The sequence below is a fragment of the Narcine bancroftii genome, chromosome 1 (assembly GCF_036971445.1).
Source record: "Narcine bancroftii isolate sNarBan1 chromosome 1, sNarBan1.hap1, whole genome shotgun sequence".
Taxonomy (NCBI): Eukaryota; Metazoa; Chordata; class Chondrichthyes; order Torpediniformes; family Narcinidae; genus Narcine; species Narcine bancroftii.
The window spans coordinates 257,907,436-257,929,589 of NC_091469.1; the positions used below are offsets into that span (position 1 = coordinate 257,907,436).

Consider the following 22,154-nt stretch of genomic DNA (forward strand, 5'->3'; position numbering starts at 1 on the left):
GTTTAATCCTCGTAATTGTGAGGTGATGCATTGTGGGAGTACCAATGAGGCAAGGACATTCAGTAGAAATGATAGGGTCCTGGGGAGTAAGTCTGAATTGCAGTAGAGGTGCGGTGTTATTACATGGCTCTTCCTCCTCTAAAGAATTAGTTAACTTTATACAGAATGGTGGATTGTAATTTGATAAAGTAGCTCTACATTTTCCTGAGTTAAAAGTTCAACTATCCATTTCAATTTTAGAGTTAAACTTGGAATATAAACTCTCAAAAGAACGATGTGCATCCTGTATATTGAAATTCCCCAAATCAGGAGTCAATGGAAGGAGTTCGGCTCATTAAAACATAAGACTTTGGTTTAATGCAGGCTCTTGGCCAATCAAATTTTTTGGTACTGAAATATTGAATAAAACAGGATATTAAAAGCAAGTAATCAGGACTAGACTGGGGTTCAAGTCCTGCACTGTCTTTGTACCTTCTCCCCTTGTCTGTGTGGGCTTTTTCTGGGGGCTCTGGTTTCATTCCACCCTTCATATGGTACTGGAGGGTGTAGGTTAATGGGGTGTAAATTGGTCAGCACGGACTCATGGGCTGAAATGGCCTGTTACAGTGCTGTATGTCTAAATTTTAAATTAAAGAAAAGTCAAATTCATGTTACATTATTGCTCCATTCCTGATATTTATTCTGTAAAGCCATGAACCCATTATATTTTTGACACATGGACTGATTTGTTCTGGCACTTCATGTATTAATGTCTGCCTTGGAGAATCTTTGCCCAGAGCTGTGTCTTTTCTCTGTGTTGGGAATATGGAAGCTCTTCACAGCAGGCTGTTGTATTCTGAGTGGAATAACTTGCAATAAGTACAAGCTCGCTTAAATTGTCCTGGGGGCCCCCAGATATCCCAAATTACTTCCACTGCAGACTGAAGTGTTGAAATGTCAAGTCAGTGCGAACCCTTATATGAGATGTTGGTGAGGTCACTGTGCCACAGGCACAGAGAAGATTGGACAAGGAAGTTGCCAAGGCTCGGTGGGTCCAAGCTAAAAGGAAAGATTGAGCAGGTAAGGGCTTTATTCTCTGGAGTGCAGAAGGATGAGGGGTGATCTCATAGAGTATACAAAAGCATGAAAGGAATAGATCAGGTGAACACAGAAAGTCTTCTGCCCAGAGAAGGGCAATCGGAAATCAGAGGACACAGGTTTAAGGTGAGGGATGAGAGATTTAATAAGAACCTGATGGGTAATCTTTATTACACAGGAAATGGTGAGTGCATGGCATGGACGACTGATGGAGGCAGATACTATTGGAATGTTAAAGAAAAAAATTGGATGGATACATGGATAGGACAGGTTTAGAGGGATAAGGTCCAAATGCAAACATGTGGGACTAATGTGGATGGGACATTTTGGTGATATGGGTAATTTAAGGCCAAGGGTCTATTTCCATGCTGAACAGCTCTATAAGTCTGATTGAAGAATTAATGCTGAGGAATTTAATTGCATAGCATTTTTTTTTCAACATTGTGCCATTAAAAATGTATTTTATTTTCCCAGTGAACTATTGCTGAGTTGTTCACCTTTTGGAAATCTGAAGGGCACTCTGTGGCATTAGTTTTCTTTGGGTCAATAATCCATTTCTGCATCAAGGTCACACAGGATGACATCACTCCCTGGGCAATGCAGGGTCACACAGGATGACATCACTCCCTGGGCAATGCAGGGTCACACAGGATGACATCGCTCCCTGGGCAATGCAGGGTCACACAGGATGACATCACTCCCTGGGCAATGCAGGGTCACACAGGATGACATCGCTCCCTGGGCAATGCAGGGTCACACAGGATGACATCGCTCCCTGGGCAATGCAGGGTCACACAGGATGACATCGCTCCCTGGGCAATGCAGGGTCACACAGGATGACATCGCTCCCTGGGCAATGCAGGGTCACACAGGATGACATCACTCCCTGGGCAATGCAGGGTCACACAGGATGACATCACTCCCTAGGCAATGCAGGGTCACACAGGATGACATCACTCCCTGGGCAATGCAGGGTCTCACAGGATGACATCACTCCCTGGGCAATGCAGGGTCACACAGGATGACATCGCTCCCTGGGCAATGCAGGGTCACACAGGATGACATCACTCCCTGGGCAATGCAGGGTCACACAGGATGACATCACTCCCTGGGCAATGCAGGGTCACACAGGATGACATCGCTCCCTGGGCAATGCAGGGTCACACAGGATGACATCGCTCCCTGGGCAATGCAGGGTCACACAGGATGACATCACTCCCTGGGCAATGTTTCTCCAGTCATTTATTGGGAGCTTAGCAAAGATGACAAAACCAGCATTTATTGCCATCTCTACGTTCTCTTGAGAAGGTTGTGCAGCAGTTCTTCTGGCGAAGGCACTCTTACAGTGCTGTTGGGTAGGGAGTTTAGACCAGTGATGATGAAGGACCAAATATATATTTCCTAGTCAAAATTATGTATAATTTGAAGGTGACCCTTTTGGCAGTGGTTTTCCCAGCCTCTTGTCCTTGGTGGGAGAAGGTGCAATTTGGGATTACTGTTGAAATGCAGGCAGTCCCTAGGTTATGAATGAGTTCTGTTACCTAGGTCTGTCCATAAGCGGAATTTGTATGTAAGGCAGAACAGGTACTCACAGTTCTTATTTAGGAAATTGGGGAATAGCCCATTCGTAAATACAAGTGTTTGTAACCCAGAGACTGCCTTGTACTTTACATGTTTTAAAATTTAGACACCCAGCACAGTAACAGGCTCTTCTGGTCCATGAGCCCAATTAACCTACAATTACCCCTCCATAATTTTTGAAGGGTGGGAGAAACTGGAGCGCCCAGAGAGGAAACCCACATAGACAATGGGAAGAATGTACAAACTCATGACGGGCCGCCCGGATTAGAATCCAGATTGCTAGTGCTCTATTAGCATTATACTAACTGCTATGCTAACTCTGCCATCTGTAGTTTATATGAAGAGTACAAGACGGGTCCTCCAAGATAGTGACACCCAGGTATTTGAAATTGCTGACCCTTTTCACCTCTGGTCGCCCGTGTGTCATATACCTCTGGTTTTCCTTTTCTACAATCAATTCCTTTGTCTTGTTGACATTGAGTGGAAAGTTTCTGCTGATGAGCCATTCAGCCAGGTTTTCAGTCTCCCTCCTGCATGATGACTCATCGCCTCCTTTTATACAGCCCACCTCTGTGGTATCATCTAAAAACTTGACCTCCAATCAAGTGAATATTAGTCCATCATGCTACTGACCAACATCCTACTGATAGTTGAGAGACTTTGGGGTGTCAGGAGGTGAGTCACACACAGCTCACACATACCGGCTCCTTTTTTAAGACACCGCCTCTTGTCCTCGATGGAGAGAAGTCTGGTGTCCATGATGTTGCAGGCCAAGTTAACAACCCTCTGGCTCAGTTGAGTTTCTGGTGACCCAAATATGGTGATGTAGGGGGGACTCGGCAACGCCATTGAATGTTAAGGGTGGGTGTTAAGTATGGCACATTTACAGCACAAATTATCAGCCCATGCCTGGACATTTCCAGGTCTTACTACACGTAGGAACGGGTTAGTTAACTTGCTAAAACTTTGCAAACGGAATTGAACATGCTCAAACAGGGTAATTCAGGAAATTATAGGCTAGTGAGTCTCATCAGTGGCAGGGAAACTATTGGTGTGTATCTCCAATATGGAAATACACACCATGGTTTTGGAGAAATGCTGTCTTATCTTTAATGTGCGAGCATGGCATGAACGATAAGTAAAGGTGACTTGACAGGAATCAGAATCAGAATTTATTGCATGAACAAGTCATGAAATTCATTGTTTTGTGCCACCTTACAACAATAAATAAAAATGGTGCAAGAAAAAGTTGAAGTAAGGCAGTGTCTTTGGTTCATTGATCATTCAGGAATCTGTTGGCAGCGGGGAAAATGCTGTCCTTGTGCCCCTGAAAGCTTGTCTTGTTCCCGATTGTAGCAGAAAGAAGAGGGCATGGCCTAAGTGATGGAGGTCCTTGAGGATAGAGGCTCCTTTTTTAAGACACTGCCTCTTGTCCTCGATGGAGAGAAGTCTGATGCCCATGATCTTGCGGGCCAAGTTAACAACCCTCTGGAGTTTATTCTTGTCTTGACCATTTGGCACCTCCATACCAGACAATGATGAAACCAGCCAGAATGCTCTCCGAGATAGACCTGTAGAAGTTTTCAAGAGTCTTCGGTCACATACCGAATCTCCTCAAACACTTCATAAAGAATAGCCACTGGCGAACCTTCTTGATGATCGCATCAACATGGAGGCTTCAGGACAGATCCTTGGAGATGCTGACATCCAGAAATGTGAAGTTCTTGACCGTCTCCACTACTGAGCCCTTGATGAGGACTGGTTCGTGTTCTCCTGACCTAAATCATTCTAAATGCAAATATTTATCATTCCTGTCAGAGCTGCACATAAAGTGGTGCCACTTTAAGGTGCTACCTTATGATTCAAAAAGGTGCAGCCTGATCAGGGACAATGTGAGGCAGGTCATTTTGCAAATTTGATTGAATTTTTTGAGATGGTGACAAAGATGGTTAACAATGGCAGTGGATGTTGTCTGCATGGACTTTAGTAAGGCATTCAATGAGGTCCCTGACCCTGATACTTGGGATTCATGGTAAGTTGATGGTTTGAATTTGGAATCGACTGACCCACAGAAGTGGGTAGTAGTGGAAGGGTAATTTAATTGGCTGGAGGACTGTGACCAATGGTGTTCCACAAGGATCGGTATTTGGATTCCTGTTGTTGGTGATATATATAAATAACTTGGATAAAAAAGTTAGAAGGTGTGTTAGTAAGTTGTCCAGGTGATATAATGATTGTTGGAGTTGTGGATGGATAACAAATAATATTACAGGATATAGATCAGTTGCAGATATGGACAAAGAAATGGTAGGTAAGCTGTTACACTTTGGGAGGCCAAATGTAAGCAAAGTATACAGTTAACACCAGGGCTCCTAAAATGACTGGCGTAGAGGGGTCAGGGGTTCAGATCCATAGCTCCCTGAAAATGGCCACGCAAGTAGATATGATTATTAAAAATCATGTATGGTATACTTAATCAAGAGCTGCAGTAACGGCATCGCTGGTGCTGATGCGGACCCACAAGGAGTGGAGATACAGTGCTCCCGCAGGGTCCAACCACCCAGTCAACTGCCATCAGGCTTTGAACGACTCAATAAAGGAGCTAACAGATGGCGGTGCCTATAATCGGTAGCAGCCACGAGGAGTTGAAGGCTCCAGGGGAGCGAAGAACTGGTGCAGGGCACCAGTAAACAGGGAGACTGCACCCCACCTGAGATGGAGAAACAGAGGAGATGACCACCAGATGGTGAGCATGGCAGTGGACAGGTAAGGGGGCTCTGCGGCTGAAAGACCCATGCAGGCGGCAGACTGCTGGCGATCGGGGCGAGGAGCCCATGGAGGCTGTGGGCTGCTGGAGACTGCTATTGGGGGACTCGCTGGAGACTGGCTCGAAACTGGCTGAAGGGTGTCCTAGGTAGTGGAACTGGGATGCTGTAGGATTCCAGATGTGTCGGATCTGGAGCTCAGGTTGCCAAAAATTTGGACTGGACTCTGTGTGGCTGTGGAATCGCTGGAGGCGAATCCATGGACACACGCTAACTCTGAGGGGACTCCCCTTTGCTCCTCTTTCTCTGGCTGTCGAAGGTGCTTCAGGCAGTTTCTGCCAATGTCGAATCTGCCTTACATCAGGCAAAAGCAATTCTGTATAATATGATTCTGTTTCATTACATAACAATAAATTGAATCTTGAATCTTGCCTTCATTGGGTAGGGATTGAGTGTAAGTCATGATGCAGTTATATCAACCTGGTTAGGTTGCATATGGAGTACAATGTTCATTTCTGGACATCCCATCACAGGAAGCATGTGGAGACTTTAGAAAAGGTCCCGAAGTGATTTGTCAGAATGATGCTTGGATTAGAGGGTCTGAACTATGGGGATAGGTTGGACAAACTTGGGTTGTTTTCTCTGGAGACAGAGGAGAGGCCTGATAGATCTGCCAAATTTTACTCTAAAAATTCTGATAAGAGGTCATCATTCTGAAACATTTTGTTGCTACCTGACATTGTTGATGAGTTCCAGCAATTTTTGCTTTTGTTGGTTTTAATTTTGCCCAAGATTGGATTGGCCATCGTGTAATGGGCTAAGAGGCTGTTGGCCATCTTCTCATGTTCTTATTTATGGATTTAATAAGGCACTCATAATTCAAAGCAAACTGTCGCATGCATTATGAAGTGTTGTGCAAAATGTCTGGCAAGTTAATCAGCCCCCAAGAAGTGACATAGTATATGAGAGATGCTTTGTCCATTTACATCTGAAAGACAACCCTCTATGGCAACATGTGATTAATTCAAAGGGAGGCATTCACCTCATGTAACTTGTTTTCTAATTCACTTCACGCATTATGAATACAATCCATTCAAAGAGAAATGTAGATCACCAATTGGTCCCATCTTTTGATGAGTGTTAGAATTGAATTCATTTATATAATTTCCATCAAATCTTGTCATTTAGCAAACAATCAAGACATCTTCCTTTGAGAATTTATTGTACTGAATAGATGTGCTCATTATTTAGTTCCAATTGGTAATGATGTATCAATCCAGTCTGCATTTATGAATGGAAATTTTGTTTGATTCCAGTTGATTGTGCAGAGACATAAAACTTATATTGAATCAGCTGACATAAATCAGGTGTTTCTTTTCAAAGAACAATTTTTCTCCGTGAGTGGACATAATAGATTTGAAGCTGGAAATGTTTACTTTTGCAGTCTTCCCTCGTGGAGAATACAAACCACTCCCCCATCAGAGTCACCAGGACAATCTGATTTAAACCAGCTTGGTACTCTGACCAATATTGCTTTAAGTTGTGAATTATGCTCATTTCAGTTGGCTTAAAGGGCAAGATATTTGACATTTCTGAATATTGTTTTGTATTTCAGTGTTCCAGTGCCACTTAGAATCTTTAATTCTGCATTTTCATTATTTTTGCCAGTTTCTCATTGTCTGAACAATTCTTTATAATTTTTTTTTCTGCTGCCTCTCTCCATTACATTCTAATTCTGTCCGAAACATAATTATCTGCCAGAATAGACAGAAGATTGACTGTAATACTGGATACCACTACAGGTTCAATACAATTCTGACAGGGTTGCACTGTATTAGTGGCTATCTACCTCACGTAACAAAAGTGGAATAGAATAAAAACAAACCATTTGTGATCTCTTTCTCCCCCTCAGTTGCAGGGAGAGAGCTTTGATACTTCTTTAACAGACTTAAAACTAAAAATGAGAGGAAAAAAATATTTATCAGGTGTATTGCCTGTAGTGATAGGGTGCTACCACCAGGAGGAGTTGGAGACAAAGTGTGTAGCATCTGGGGATTGTTGAACCCAAGTTTCCTTATTGTAATAGAAGAAATATTACATGATACCAGGAGTGGAAAAAAAAACAGCCAATGGAAGAAGCAGCCAAGTTCTGCTGGGCACAGGAGTGAAAGAAGATAAAACACCACAGTGTAAATAGTAACAGTCAATATCAGCATAGAAAATATGGAGGGTTTAAAGGCTCCTAACGCTGTAAAATGGACTGGAAATATCAACCACGAGTGGAAACTGTTTAAGCAAAGGATTATATTTTTCCTGCAAGTGATTGGAATTGATAGCCAACTGGATACAAGGAAGATTGCAATGTTACTTACCAGGGCAGGACCTCAAGCACTAGAGGTTTTCAACACATTTGTTTTTGCCGAGGCAGAAGACCAGAGAAAATTTGACAAGGTTATCAAGATGTTCACCAAAGAAAAATGAAACCTTCAAAGTATGTGTATCGCTCGCACACACAGTTGCAGGGAGAGAGCTTTGATACTTTTTTAACAGACTTAAAACTAAAAGCAAGAACATGCAATTTTAGATCGCTGCATGATTCAATGATCCGTGATCAAATTGTGTTTGGGATTATCGATAAGAAAGTGAGAGAGAGGTTGCTATGAGAGACAGAGCTTACCTTGGCGGGAACTGTGAAAATAAAGGGATAGCTGTATCCACAGTGTCTGGACACACACACAAACAAAAAATGAGATACAGGAACTGACAAAAAGATGGAGAGACATTCAATTGTAAACTAAGCATGTGCCAAAGCAATGCCTAGCTTATGGAAAATTCTGTAACGTGCAAAGGACAGGATCACAATGCAAAACTATGTTTTTCCAAAGAGAAACTAAACAGAAGTGAAAGTGTACACACTAGAGAAGAAACTGCTCCCATTGATACACTTTTCGTGAGCATGGTGGTGGAGGAAGTGAACAGTGTCGAGCAGGGTAAATGGACTGTGTCATTTGCAAACAAATGGAACAAATATTCCCTTCAAGTTAGACACGGTGCAGAGGTCAATTTGATCTCTGAGTGAGACATCAGGGCAATTAAGATGGAACCATACATCCTTGCAAATCCTGTACTGCTCAATAGCACAAAATAGTGCACATTTAATACACTGTTTGGCCGATACTCCTGTCTGAGGATGCCTTTTGGAATTTCCTCAGTTCCAGAAGTGTTCCACAGGACAATAGAGCACATCATAGAAGGCAGAAATGGGGTACATGTGTACATGGATGATATGGTCCTATGGGGATCCACACAAGAACAATAGAATGAGAGGCTCATCAAAGAGCTAAATCCATCCAGAAGTATGGTTTAAAGTTAAGTAGAGCAAAATGTCAGTTTGGTGTGAAGGAAATCACCTTTCTGGGAGATAAACTATCAGAGGCAGGTGTGGAGCCAGACAAGATCAAGGTGAAAGCAGTTTTAGAGATGACAAAAAAGATGTATTGAGAGTGCTGGGAATGATCATTGGTAAATTCATGTTAAACTATCTTCCAAAACAATGTACCTAAGGAATTTGTTACAGGACAAATGTGAAATCAAGTGGACAGCCAACCATGAGAAAGAATGGGGATGACTGAAGACCATTCTAACTACAGAACCAGTGCTTTTGACATCCTTTGATGCATCCAGAAGGATGAAAATATCCATGGATGCTTCAAAAGATAAAAATAGAAACCATGCTACTTCAGGCTGTGGGAGAAGATTGGAGGCCAGTAGCATATGCATCAAGGACGATGAAAACATCTGAATGTTGATATGCACAGATCAAGAAGGAGTATCTAGGTCTCGAAAAATTCCACAGCTATGTATATGGTCTACCAATAGTCATGGCAGAGGCAGACCACAAGCCATTAATAGTGATAATCAGGAAAAATTTCAGTGAAATGTCACTGAGAATCCAAAGACTGATGATGAAGCAACAATGTTATGACTTTGAACTGGTGTACACACCAGGGAAACTTATTGTGTTAGCTGATGCATTATCCAGGGCAATGATGCAGAGTGAAGCACACAATGAGAGTTCCACAGAGACAGATGTGAGTCTCCATGTGAAATTGATCACTGAATCTCTTTCTGTGTCCAACATGAAATCCAAATAGATCACAGCTGAAACAGAAGGTTTCTACAGAAGGTTATCAAGAATCTGAATGACAAATGGCCTAGAGGTGAATGTCAGCCATACTATAACATCAGAGCTAAGCTGAGTGTTGTCAATGGGCTTCTACTCAAATAGAGCAGAATTGTCATTCCTCAATCACTGAGACAAGAGACACTAAAAAGGATGCACGAGGGGCACCTTGGAATGGAAAAATGCAAGAGGAGGCTCAGAACAGCTATTTATTGGCCTGGGATAAATGCTGACATTGACATGGTGGTTTCAAGCTGTGAGGCCTCTTTAAAGAACTGCACACTTAAAAGTTTGTGCTGCTGTTACGGTTCATGTTATGGTTGTGTTGAACTTTAAATTGAAAGAATAGTATTAATGTGTCATGTTTGATTAAACATCTCATGGAAAGAGGATGAAGTGATAGAGTGGTACCGCCAGGAAGAGTCGGAGACAGAGTGCATAGCATCTGGGGAGTGTTGTTGCATTTTTAGTAGATCCAAGATGGATGCCTTTCCATGAGGTCTGCATATGTGTGTTCAGACATTAGGGCTACAACTTTGCCTTCATTTTCACTGGCTATTACACTATCACCAAACTTTTTCATATGCTGTAGAGCTAGTTAGTTCCTGCCAAGGTAAGCTCTGTCTCTTGCAGCAACCTCTCCCTCACAATTTGATCATGGAACATTGACTTTTGCAGCGGTCCAAAGTTGCATGCTCTTGCTTTTAATTTTAAGTCTGGAAAAAAAAGTTTTTAAAAATCTTGTGAATGTTGTTGCATCTTAAGGAGATTCAAGGTGGATGCCTTTCCATGAGGTCAGCATGTGTGTGTTTGGTTTTTAGTGCTGGTTGCTTAGTTAATAAGTCTAATTGTTTTAAAAAGAACCCAAGTTTCTTTATTGGAATCGAAGAAACATCACATTGCCTTTAGGCTCTGCAAGACAGAACCGATTTGGAGATATCACCAGAATATGATTTATTAAACGCTGTAAATTCTCAGCTAATTGTAGTCTAATATAACAAAACATCAAAAGTCACATCACATGGTTCCTGCAGTTCTTAAAGATATATTAACACATAAACATAATGAAATGCTCTTTTTTTTATAAACAGATGAACTTTAAAGATAACAACTAATATCAAAATGTTGGCAAATATTCTTGGTATAGCCTCCCTACTGTAGAACAAATTACATGATGCACTGCAAATCACGAAAATCTGTTGACATCGTGGTAGAAGTAAAAACACAAGATACTGGAGAAACTCAGCAGGTCAAATAGTGTCCTTTATGTAACAAAGATAAAAATATATAACTGACATTTCAGGCTAGAGCCCTTCATCAGGATATGAGAGAATGTCAATAGGTGTCTGAACAAAAAGCTGGGGGGTGGGGAGGGGGGTAGAGTGGCAAAGGCAGGGGATGATAGGTGGAGAAAGGAGGGAACAAGAGTGATCAGGGTGAGGATGGATGGCTGGGAGGGTAGAGGTGGAAGGGAGCAGAGAACTGGAAAAACTGGAAGGGGGAGGGGAAAGAAAAGGCAAGCAAGTTCAGCAGAAAGCAGAGAAGTCAATGTTAAGGCCATCTGGCTGGAGAGTGCCCAAAAGGAAAATAAGTTGTTGTTCCTCCAATCTGTGGGTGGTCAGGGTGGGATAGCACATAGACATGGGAGTGTGGGAGTGTGATTCAGAATTGAAATGGTTGGCTACTGGAAGGTTACTATTATAGCATACAGAGTAGAGGCGCTGAGCCAATCTGCGACCAGTCTCTCCGATGTGGAGAATGCCACAAATGGAGCACTGGATGCAGAAAATCAGTCCTCTGGATAAACAAGTGAAGTGTTGCTTTCAATTGCAAGGCCTTTTTGGAGCCCTGGACTATGGTGAGGTTCAATGTGTGGGTACAAGTGTTGCACCTCCTACGGCCACAGGGGAAGGTGCTGGGGGGGGGAGTGGGGAGGGATGAGTGCACGATGGAATCACGGAGGGAGCAGTCCCTGCAGAAGGCCAAGAGGAGAGGATAAGGAAAAATGTGTCTGGTGTTGGAATCCTATAGTAAGTGCTGGGAATTCTACCAGATAATGTGTTGGATGCAGAGGCTGCTGGGGTGGTAGGTGAGGATAAGGGGGATTCTATGTTTTTTTTGCATCTGGGGGCAGAGGAGGCCAGGGCAGATGAGCGGGAAATGGAGGAGATGTGGGTGAGGGCTGAGTTGATGGTGGTGGAGGGGAAGCAATGTTTGTGGAAGAAGGCAGACATTTTGGAAGATCTGGACTGGAATACCTCATCTTGGGAACAGATGCAGTGGAGACAGAGAAATTGAGAGGAGGCGATGGAACCCTTGCAGGGGACAGGGTGTGTGGAAGTATAATCCAGGTAGTTGTGGGAGTTGGAGGGTTTGTAGAATATGTCAGTAGAAAACTTGTCTCCCAAGATGGAGACAGACAGATCTAGGGAGAGTGTTGTTGGAGGTAGACCAGGTGAGTTTGAGATCAGGATGGAAATTGTCTGCGAAGTGGATGAAGTTGACAAGCACATCACAGGTGCATGAGGCAGCCCCAGTGTAGTCGTTGACATACCGGAGGAAGAGTTGAGAGGTCTTTCCTGTGTAGGCTTGTAGCATGGATTGCTCACAAACAGGCAGGTATAGCTGGGACCTCTGTGGGTACCCATGGCTGCTCTAATTTGGAGAAAGTGAGATGAGTTAAAGGAAAAGTTATTTAGAGTAAGGACAAGGCGGCAGAGAATGAAAGTGGCTAGAAGCTCCAAGGAAAAGTTGACGGGATTACACACTGGGGGGTTTTAAATTGCCAGATTTCAAAAAATATTACTGGGCAGCCCAGGTGAGGTTTATTACCTCACTCTTTGAGGGAAGGGTGACACCCTCCTGGGCACAAATTGGACTACATGCAGTAGGTGAAAAGATAGCAGGAGAGTTTATATATAAATGGGACCCTACATTAATTTCAAAGAAATTGGATAACCCCACACTAAAACATATACTTCAGACATGGCAAAGAATAAATCAATGCATTGGATTGAAGGTGGGGCTATCTCCCAAAACCACCTGATGCAGAACAATTTAATACCCATGATTTTGGGGAATAAAATCTTGGACACCTGGTGCCAGAAAGAATTCAGGTCCATCGAGGATTGTTACAAGTGAGGGCAGCTCATGTCATTTGAGCAATTGAGGAATAAATATGATTTGTCTAATAGAACATTCTTCTTCTATCTACAACTAAGATCTTTTTTTAAGGGACAAATTGGGACCATCTATGATCCTGTCCGTGTGCAGTGACATGGAGATTCTAATTCAAAGGGAGAATGTGCATAGGTTTTTCTCTATAATGTATTTCATATTTCAAAGTGAGGGCCCGAAGCCGGGTTTACACAGGTCAAGGGAAAGGCGGGAGTCAGACTTGGGCACAACAATCCACGATGCGTGGTAGTCACATCTGTGTCTGGACAGCATGACAGCTGTTATTAATGCCAGGCACCAGCTGTACCTCACACCACAAAAACTACATAAATCTAAACCAGGAAATTCAGAAATGTGGTTTAGGTGCGGTGTGGAGATTGGAACATTTGTTCGCTCCACCTGGCAGTGTACAAGGGTGAGATGCTTCTGGGAGGACATGGGGAACATTCTGAAAAGGATTACAAAGGTTGATTTTCCACAGGATCCAGAAATGTACCTTCTGGGAGATATTTGGGTCTTGAGTTTTAGACTGTCAAGATATCAAATTTAGTTTGTGAAGGTGACCTTGGCGGTAGCCAGGACGTGTATAGTGGTCATGTGGAAGTCTAAATATTACATGGTGGAATTTGGAAATGCAGAGTTGTATTCCCCTGGAGAAAATCACATACAACTTAAGGAGGAAATATGATACATTTTTTATAGTATGGGAACCTTACCTGAAACACCCTTTCAGAATAGAGGAAATTAAACAATCTGTCCCAGCAGGGAAACAGTTAGGATCTAAGTAGTGGGATGTGGCTCAGGTGACGGGATCTTGTTTTTTTTTGTTTCTTACCCCTTTTTATTTATGTACCTGGGGTTTTCTCAGTTTTCTTCTGTTTTTCGCAGGGATCATTGACCTCAGCGGTATTTGTATAATTTATATAACTTTATTCTCTGTTGTATTGGGGGATGGGGGGCAGGGCAAGGGGTAGGGAAGGGGTAAATGGACTCGGTATGTTATACACAAGTGTTGTAAGCAAGTGTAGTGTTGCCTGAATGAATCTTTTAAAATCAAATAAAATATTCAAAAATAAAGGCAGAGGAGGGTGGTGGTAGAGGATGACTGGTTGGGTCTTTGTTGTGGGAGTTGGAGGGTTTGTTGTATATGTCGGTGGAAAACTTGCTCGCCCTTTCTTTCCCCTCCCCCATCCAATTTTTCCAGTTCTCCCCTCCTTTCCCCTTCTTCCCACCCAGCATCCCTCCTCCCCCTGATTGCTGCAGTCCCCTCCCTCCCTTCTTCACCTATCATCTCCTGCCTTCCCCCTGTTTGACCTCTTGAATTTCTCTAGCATTTTGTGTTTTTACATGATACACTGTACATTAAGACAACATTGATGTGCTCTCTTGCATCTGTAAGGTTACTTGATCTTTCAAGAGCAAAGGGGCCAGGAAGGTGAGTGGACACATTTTCCTTTTCTCCATCACCCAGATGACTGCAATTGTTATCATCTTACCAATGTTGCATTTACAGCACACGGCCACTTGCATTAAGCCAGAGGGGGGGATAGATGCTGTTAAATATTTAGTTTCTTGTAAGGTTTTAATCCAACAGCCCCTTACCAATTTACAGTTGGCAAGTTTCAAACCTTCATTCACACCAGGTCGCACAGAAGGCACTCGAGTACTTCATCTTCACCATCGATGTCCAGCCATGGTACATCTCCATCTCCCATCAGGAAAAGTCTTAAAGCCTGCCTACCTTCTGGCCCTAAGCATTGACCCCTCTTTTACTCCTCCACCAGATTGTTTGTTGCTCTGGATTGCAGCATCTGCATAATGTTAATGAATGGTGAAACACTCATGTGGAGGAAGAAAGAATCCTTGCACAACAAAGCAGAAGGCACCTGGATGCCTTATGAAAACCAAGTTAGAAAAGTAACAATTTGTTCTTGTGGCAACGGGGAGGATTCAACCTCCATAAGCCTTGTGAACAGAACTAGGAAAGTCATCCTCACTCCTGTAATGCCAGGTCACAGGTGAAAGGCATGAATGTCTGAACTCCCTATCCCGCATGTAATTGAATTAATGGCATTTACGGAGCTCAGTGGGAAAAGGGAGAAGGAGCTGGCACTTACCTCCTTCTTTTTCAGTGAATTTAAGGATATTAAGGATGTCCAGAAGAGATTCACTGGGGTGTTAGTGGGACTGGCTGGCCTGAGTTACAGTGGGAGGGCGGATAGACTGGGCCTTTATTTCCTGGAGCATAGAAGGCTGATATACTTAGTTTTTTCTCCTTATCTAGAAGGCATGAGCTTCAGGTGCGAGGGGAGAGTTTTAAGAGGGACCAACCTTTTCACTCATTGGTAGTTCATATCTGGAATGAACTGCCAGTGGAAGCTACAGAGTGCAATTACAATGTTCAAAAGGCATTTAGACAGATATATGGAATAGAAGGTTACGGAACTGGCCTAGAAACACAATTCAGGCTCCACGGATGCGTAAAGCTGAAGGCCCTGCTCCATGATGTACAACTCCATGATTCTTGATTTAACCTTACTTGGGCCTAATTTAGTCATCCCACTCCAAAATCTGTACAGTTTGTCAGCAGCTATTGCAATTAATAAGCCAGTTGGTACTCGATGCCTCTAGCTGTCAAGCTGACAAGGAAATAGTGAAGAGGAGAGAATAAAATAAGGTCCTCGATAAGGGCCCAGATTGCTTTCTGTGACACTGCCAAGGGCAGGCCAGGAACTTTAATTGTCTTATTGCAATCCAACTAACAACAGCTGCGAGGCATTCGATACAAGGCAGCTTCACAGCAGGCACTGTCCCCCAGAGTTAGGGCATTAATAGATCTTGACTCTGGGCAAGAGTGTCAAGGGGATGAGAGATAATAAGCAGCATGCTTTTCATTGCCTCTGGTTTTCATTTTGATTGAACTCGAGCACTCAAAAGTGCTAACTGAAGCAAGGAATACGTGAGGAGATGATCTTCCTTTCTGCAACCATACCACATTTGTCATTTCAACAAACGCCAAGCATCAACTTGCATTTCCTCCTTTATGGTTTTCAAGAGGGAGAAGTAATGAGTGGTGCTGAAAGCTCTGAATTATAATGTACAACTATGTCAAGTGGGAAAAGACAGTTCTCCCTGGTGTAGCACCAGAAAGAAATTCTGGGCAAAGGAGCATTTAGTTCATGTCACTAAAAGAATTGAAATACAACTTTTGTGCTGGAGGATATCAATGGACAAGTTGGATTATGAACCTTAACACTCAGAGACTCATGGATGACTGGCATTTTTCGATGTCCTATCTGCAAAGTTCTACTAAATCGAGGGTTCATTGGGTCAGGTCAGACACTTCCTTGACAAGATCCTGAGCCACCCTTGCAGCGAAGGAAGGTGCCTCTATCAATGGGGGTGATCCAATTAAGAGGAACACGTCTGATCAACACCACCCACCGTCTCCACTGATCGCAGAACTCGAGCACCTTCCAGGAAAATACCTACACCACCTAACTGCACCCCAAGAGCCAATGCAACACCCACTGGTGAGGGGGCATAAACCAGCTCAAGCATCCTCATGCTTATTCCCAAAAGTCCAGCGCATCTCTCCCCCAGGTCATCAAGCCCTCACATCATGACAGCAGTATGATCTGAACAACATGGAATAATCTACAAGGAGAAAGTCATGTTAAGTCATGCCAGTAATCCTTTACCTCTCCCCACCTGCCACCCCCCCTCCAATCAATGATAATGATCTTCAGTCACTCATCCATGGATAATTCTCAGCCAATGAATTTAGCGGCCATCAAAACAAACTCAGCAATGTTTTCCAGCAGGTCTCCGAGAGGCAGAGCTCGGTGTGGTCTGGAACTGGCAACAATACCACAGGTGGAGTGAAAACAGACTACAATCTTGACCCCCAATTGTAGACCGAATGGAGGCCGGATCATCACTCCCAGAAAGTTATAGTTACTCTTCACCAAAGTGGTGCCTGTTGACTATTGGTAATACAGATTAATTATCCATGGCACAACCTAGTTTTCAATGGTTCAGTTACCTTTGAGTTTTGGGATAGGCTAATCTTCAGTAGTGAAAGCCAAATTCCAGTATTGCCAGCTACCTCTGAGGGCAATGGGCCAACTCTCAGTAATGCAAACATGCTCAGCAGTGCAGGATGACTTGCAGTGTTGCATGCTCACCCCGAGTGATGCGGGTTACCTCCACCCATGCTTCAGATTTTCTATTGGCTTTGGCTGACCTTTGGTGATGTAGCATGAATTTCAAGATGTTAAGATGGCTCACTGACCTGTTGAATGGTTTCAGAGCACGGATACTGCCCAACCTGCATCAATCCATGTGGGGTGACCTTCATTGGCACTGAATCTGGAACAAACTGCCAGGAGCAGCTAAAGAAGCAGGTGCAATTACAATATTCCTAGCCATATGGACAGATATATGGATTGGCAGGGCTGATAAGGATATGTGGCAAATGGGATGAGCCCGGGATTCCAAATGGTTTGGCATGAATGTGTCGTGATGGCCCCATGCTTGTGTGATTCCAGATGTAGACTTATCCCATCGGTTCAGGTTAGTTTCCAGATGACAGAAACTACCAATTGATAGGCTAACCTCCAATTTGTCATTACCTTTCTGAATTTCCATTCATGTCCAGTGGTGCAAGTTTGCTTTCAGTTGTGCTGGCTTAACTCTTGTTGTTGAGGCTAACTGTTGGAGCCGACTACCTTCCAGTGATTTGAGTAACTTTCCTGACGCTGCTAGTTTTACTGATGCCACAAAAGTGCCACAAAATTCAAAACCAGAACTGCAAAAGCCGGGGGGTGGGGGAAATCCCAGAAAAACTTTGGAAACCCAGCACTTGTGAGAAGATTAAAGGTCTCAGACTCAAAACGTGAACTCTGTTCTCCCTTCACAGATGCTAAATGCTTCCAGCATGTCATGTTTAATTTCAGGCTATACTCCCACTCATGCAGGGCAACCTTCATTGGTTCTCCATGTGTCTAAGTGATGCTTGTTAAATGTTAGTGATGCCAGGGAGCTTTCAGAGTGACGATAATGAGTTTATTGTTATCACACATTGTACAATGTAAATATTGCCACAAAATTCTTATTTGTTCCATCCAAACAGAAACTATAATAGTAAAACTAATTGCACTTTATTGACTTTCTTTGCTCCCTGTATTGCACAGTTTGGAAAAAGGAATCTCAGGGTTGTATGTGATGTCATGTATGAATTCTGAAAATAAATCTGAATTAAATTAAAGGATGTAACCCGAGTGCAAAAAATGTGACCTGCAATAGTGTAGACAGTTCTTTTGTGGTGTCAAAGCTTTCCCTGATTGGTAATAACAAGAAGAGGTTCAAGAGCCTGAAAGCTGTTGGAAATAAACTGTTCTCGATCCTAGAGATGCTGGTTTTCAGGCTTCTGTACCTTCTGCCTGAAGGTAGCAGTGAGAAGAGGTTGTGGCCAGGTACCTTTATGATATAAAGTGATAGAATGTAAATGCTGCATGAACTTTCTTGAACTATTAGTGGTTTGTGCCTTCCTTCACTGATGTAGGATTGTTTGGAGGGCGGCTGGATAGCCATCAGTGGGCGCACAGATAGTGAGTTGGGGTGACACTCAGTGGTGTGGGCTGGTACTCGCTTGTCCACGTTGGCATTCAGTGGTGAGGCCTTGCATATATGGAAGTGTAAATTTCAATGAACTTGCAATTACTTTTTTCAGTGACTTCCCTAATTTTCAGCAAAACAAACCTGGCCAAAAAGTTTAGAGAATTATAAGATTACACTGTGTCTGTCACAAGCTGATTTGTTGTAACCTCTCAACTGAGGCCAATATAAAGGAGGAGGGTGAACATCCAGAGCTCGTTAAACACTTTAGTATAAATGACGTAAATAGAGTAAGGGATGTTCACAATGCACAATGTTTATAGACTGTGTACTAAGAGGTTGAGAAGCAGGACCTCAAGGTTAATGATCTCTAGATTACTCCTAGTGCTACATGCTAGTCTGCTCAGAAATAGGAAGATCGGTCAGAGGAGCTGGTGCAGGGGCAAGGATTTAGGTGAGTGGATCATTGGGAACTCTTCTGAGGGAAGGGTGACCTGTTCAAGGAGGATAGATTCCACTTAGACTAGAGAGGGATCAACATCCTGGGAGGCAGACTTGCATGGGCTGTATGGATGGGTTTAAACTAGATTAGTGGGAAGTGGGATCCTATGCAAGTCAGAGGCAGGTGAGAAGTTAGAAGTTGGTATGGAAAGTGATGAAATAAAGTTTAGTGGGCAGGAGAAAGGCAGGGAGCAAGGAAGGACTGCTACTTTAAAGTGCACCTATGATAATGCTAGGTTCTTGTTGGATAATGTGGATAAATTTAGGACATGATTAAATACATGTGACTAGAACATCTGAGCCATTATGGAAACCTGGTTAAGAGAGCAGCAGGAGTGGCAGCTCGATATTCCAGGGAAAGACAGAGATGGGAGTAAAAGATCAGGAGGTGTGTTATTGGTTAAGAAGGTTATCAGAGCAAGAGGTGACATTTCAGACAGGTCAGCTCGTGAGACTATATGGAAGGAGCTGAGGAATAAGAAAAGCATATCATTGGGAGGAGACTCCAGGCTCCCAAATATCAATGAGAATTATGAGAGTAAGTATGTCAGCAGATTGTTGCCAGCTATAGTCAAATAAGTTTGTAATATTAAATTTCCAAACATTGACTGGGAAAGTAATAGTGTGAAAGGTTTTGACAGGATGGAATTTGTCAAATGTGCTCAGATAAGTTTCCTCCAGCAATATATTGGGCATCCTACAAGGAAGAGGGAAACGCTTGATCTAGTCTTAGGAAATTGGGAAGGGTAGTGGATGAAGTATTTGTGGATTTGGCCTTAGGGACCAGTGACCATTGTTCTATTAGACGGGGCAGGACCATAAATTAAAATTTTGAATTGGGCCAAGGCCAACTTTGAAGGTATCAGACAAGATCTAGCTCGAGTTGATTGGAACAGGTTGGTTGAAGGAAGAGGACATGAGGAAAATGGGATTTTTTTTTAAGTGTTGACAAGAGCCCAGTAAATGCACATTCCTGTTATTGTGAAAGGTCAGACATGCAAGTGAATTTATTGTCATGAACAAGTCATGGATTTCATTGTTTTGCCTTAGCATCAGAGAGCAAACAATTATATCAACCACCTTATAAAAATAGTGTACAAAAAGTCAAAGTAAGGCAGTCTTTGGTTCATTGGTGGACTAATGATTATTCAGGGATCTGATGGCAATGGGGAAGAAGCTGTCCTTGTGCTGCTGACTGCTCGTCTTCAGGCTCCTGTACCTTTTTCCCAATGGTAGCAGAGTGAAGAGAGCGTGGCCTGGGTGGTCGGGCTCCTTGAGGATGGAGGCTGCTTTGTCACCGGCCAGAATTAACAACCATCTGGAGTATTTTCTTGTCCTGAGCATTTGGCATGTTCGCACCAGACAGAGATGCAACCAGTCAAAATGCTTTCGAAGAAGTTTTTGAGAGTGTTCAGTACCAGACCAAATCTCCTCAAACACCTCACAAGGCACAAAGGTATAGCCACTGGCTATACCAATCATCTTCATGATTGCATCAACATGGAGGCTCTAGGACAGATCCTCAGAGATGTTGACACCCAGGAATTTGAAGCCCTTGATCCTCTCCATTACTGAGCTCTTGATGAGGATTGGGTCATGTTCCCTGACTTCCTCCTGAAGTCCACATTTATCTGCTTGGTTTTTCTAACTTGGAGTGCAAGATTGTTGGTCTGACGCCACAATGAGCTAATCTCTCTCCCTCTGTATACTTCCTCATTGCCGTTTGTGATTCTGCCGACAACTGTGGTGTCATCAGCAAATTTGTAGATAACTTTGGAATTGTGCCGGCCACACAGTCATGGGTGTATAGTGAGTAGAGCAGTGGGCTAAGCATGAATCCTTGGGTACGCCTGTGTTGATAGACAGTGAGGAGGAGAATTGTTTCCAATTCATACTGACTGTAGTCTTCTGATGAGCAAGTCAAGGATCCAGTTGCAAAGTTGGGGGGGGGGGGGGGGGGGAGGGGGTGGGTGCAGAGGCCCAGAGTTTGGAGCTTGTTGAGAGAATAATGGTATTGAAGGCTGAGCTGTAGTCGATGAAGAGCAGCTGTATGTATGAATTGCTGTTTCCTAGGTGATCCAGAGCTGAGGGGAGAGCCAACGACATTGCATCTGCTGTGAAGTGATTGTGATGATAGGTGAATTGCAGTGGGTCCAGTATGTGTTAATTCTGGCCATGACTAACCTTTCAAAGCATTTCATCACAGTAGATGTTAGTGCTACTGGGAGATAGTCAGTAAGGCAGCTCACTCTGCTCTTCTTGGACACTGGGATTGATGCCCTATTGAAGCAGATGGGAACCTCTGACTGCACCGGGAAAGTTTGGATCACAAGGGAATATCAGGGTCTCTTCAAGAGCAAGGAGATAGCTTAGGGCAGGTATAAGCAGCTGGGATCAAATGTATACCTGGAGGAGTTTTGGGAACTGAGGACCAATCTTAAAAAAAAGGAAATCAGGAGGGAAAAATGGGAATAGGGGCAACTCTAGTGGATAGCATTAAGAATAACCCTGAATGTTATCTGTCAGAGCTACTCCATAATCACGTAAAGGGAACAAAGGCAACCAGTGAAAAAATATGACTCCCCTCCCTGGAATCAATGTGGCCAAATCTGTGTGGTACCACATGGTTGGCAGTTCTGGAAGGTTAGGTCGCAGGGGATCCAAGGTGAGATAGCAGAATGGATAGAAAAATGGCTTCATGGAAAAAAAAGCAGAGGGTTTCAGACTGGAGGCCTATGACTAGTAGTGTGCCACAGGGTCCAATGCTAGTCCCATTTATGTTTGTCATCAATATCAATTATCTTGATGAAAATGTACATGGAATAATTAGTGAATTTGAGGATTAAACTGGTATTATAGAAAGTGAAGACAATTGCCAAAGATTGCAGAAGGGATCTTAATTGGTTGGGCAGGTGGGCAGAAATGATGGAATTTAATACAGAGAAATGCGAGGTGTTTAGGAGCTCTGTCAGGGTAGGACCTACATAGTGTGGTAGGAATCTGGAGAGCATTTTAGAGCAAAGCAGTTTAGGTACATAGTACTTTGAAAGTGGCGTCACAGGGAGATGGGGTGGTCGAACAGCTTTCGACACATGAGTCTTCATCAGAATATTGAGTAAAGGCGGGAGGACATGGTTATGCCCCATTTGAGGTACTGTGCTTACTTTTGGTCACTGTGCTACAGGGAAGATATTGTCAAGCTGGAAAGGGTGCAGTGAAGGTTTACAACGTTGTTGCCCAGGACTCAAGGG

The 22,154-nt window shown here is 43.3% G+C and overlaps 1 long non-coding RNA gene across 6 annotated transcripts in view; it reads left to right on the forward strand.

Moving 5' to 3' along the window:
* The window catches only part of LOC138742064 (uncharacterized), a 312,510-nt gene that overhangs the window by 202,450 nt on the left and 87,906 nt on the right, over positions 1-22,154 (forward strand). Inside the window, exon 1 of one of the 6 annotated variants that reach the window (XR_011343939.1) lies at positions 2,306-2,432. The exons of the other annotated variants lie outside the window; for them this stretch is intronic. This is a non-coding gene — a long non-coding RNA (uncharacterized lncRNA). Of the gene's footprint in view, positions 1-2,305; positions 2,433-22,154 lie in introns of those variants that run through there. 6 annotated transcript variants of the gene reach the window in all.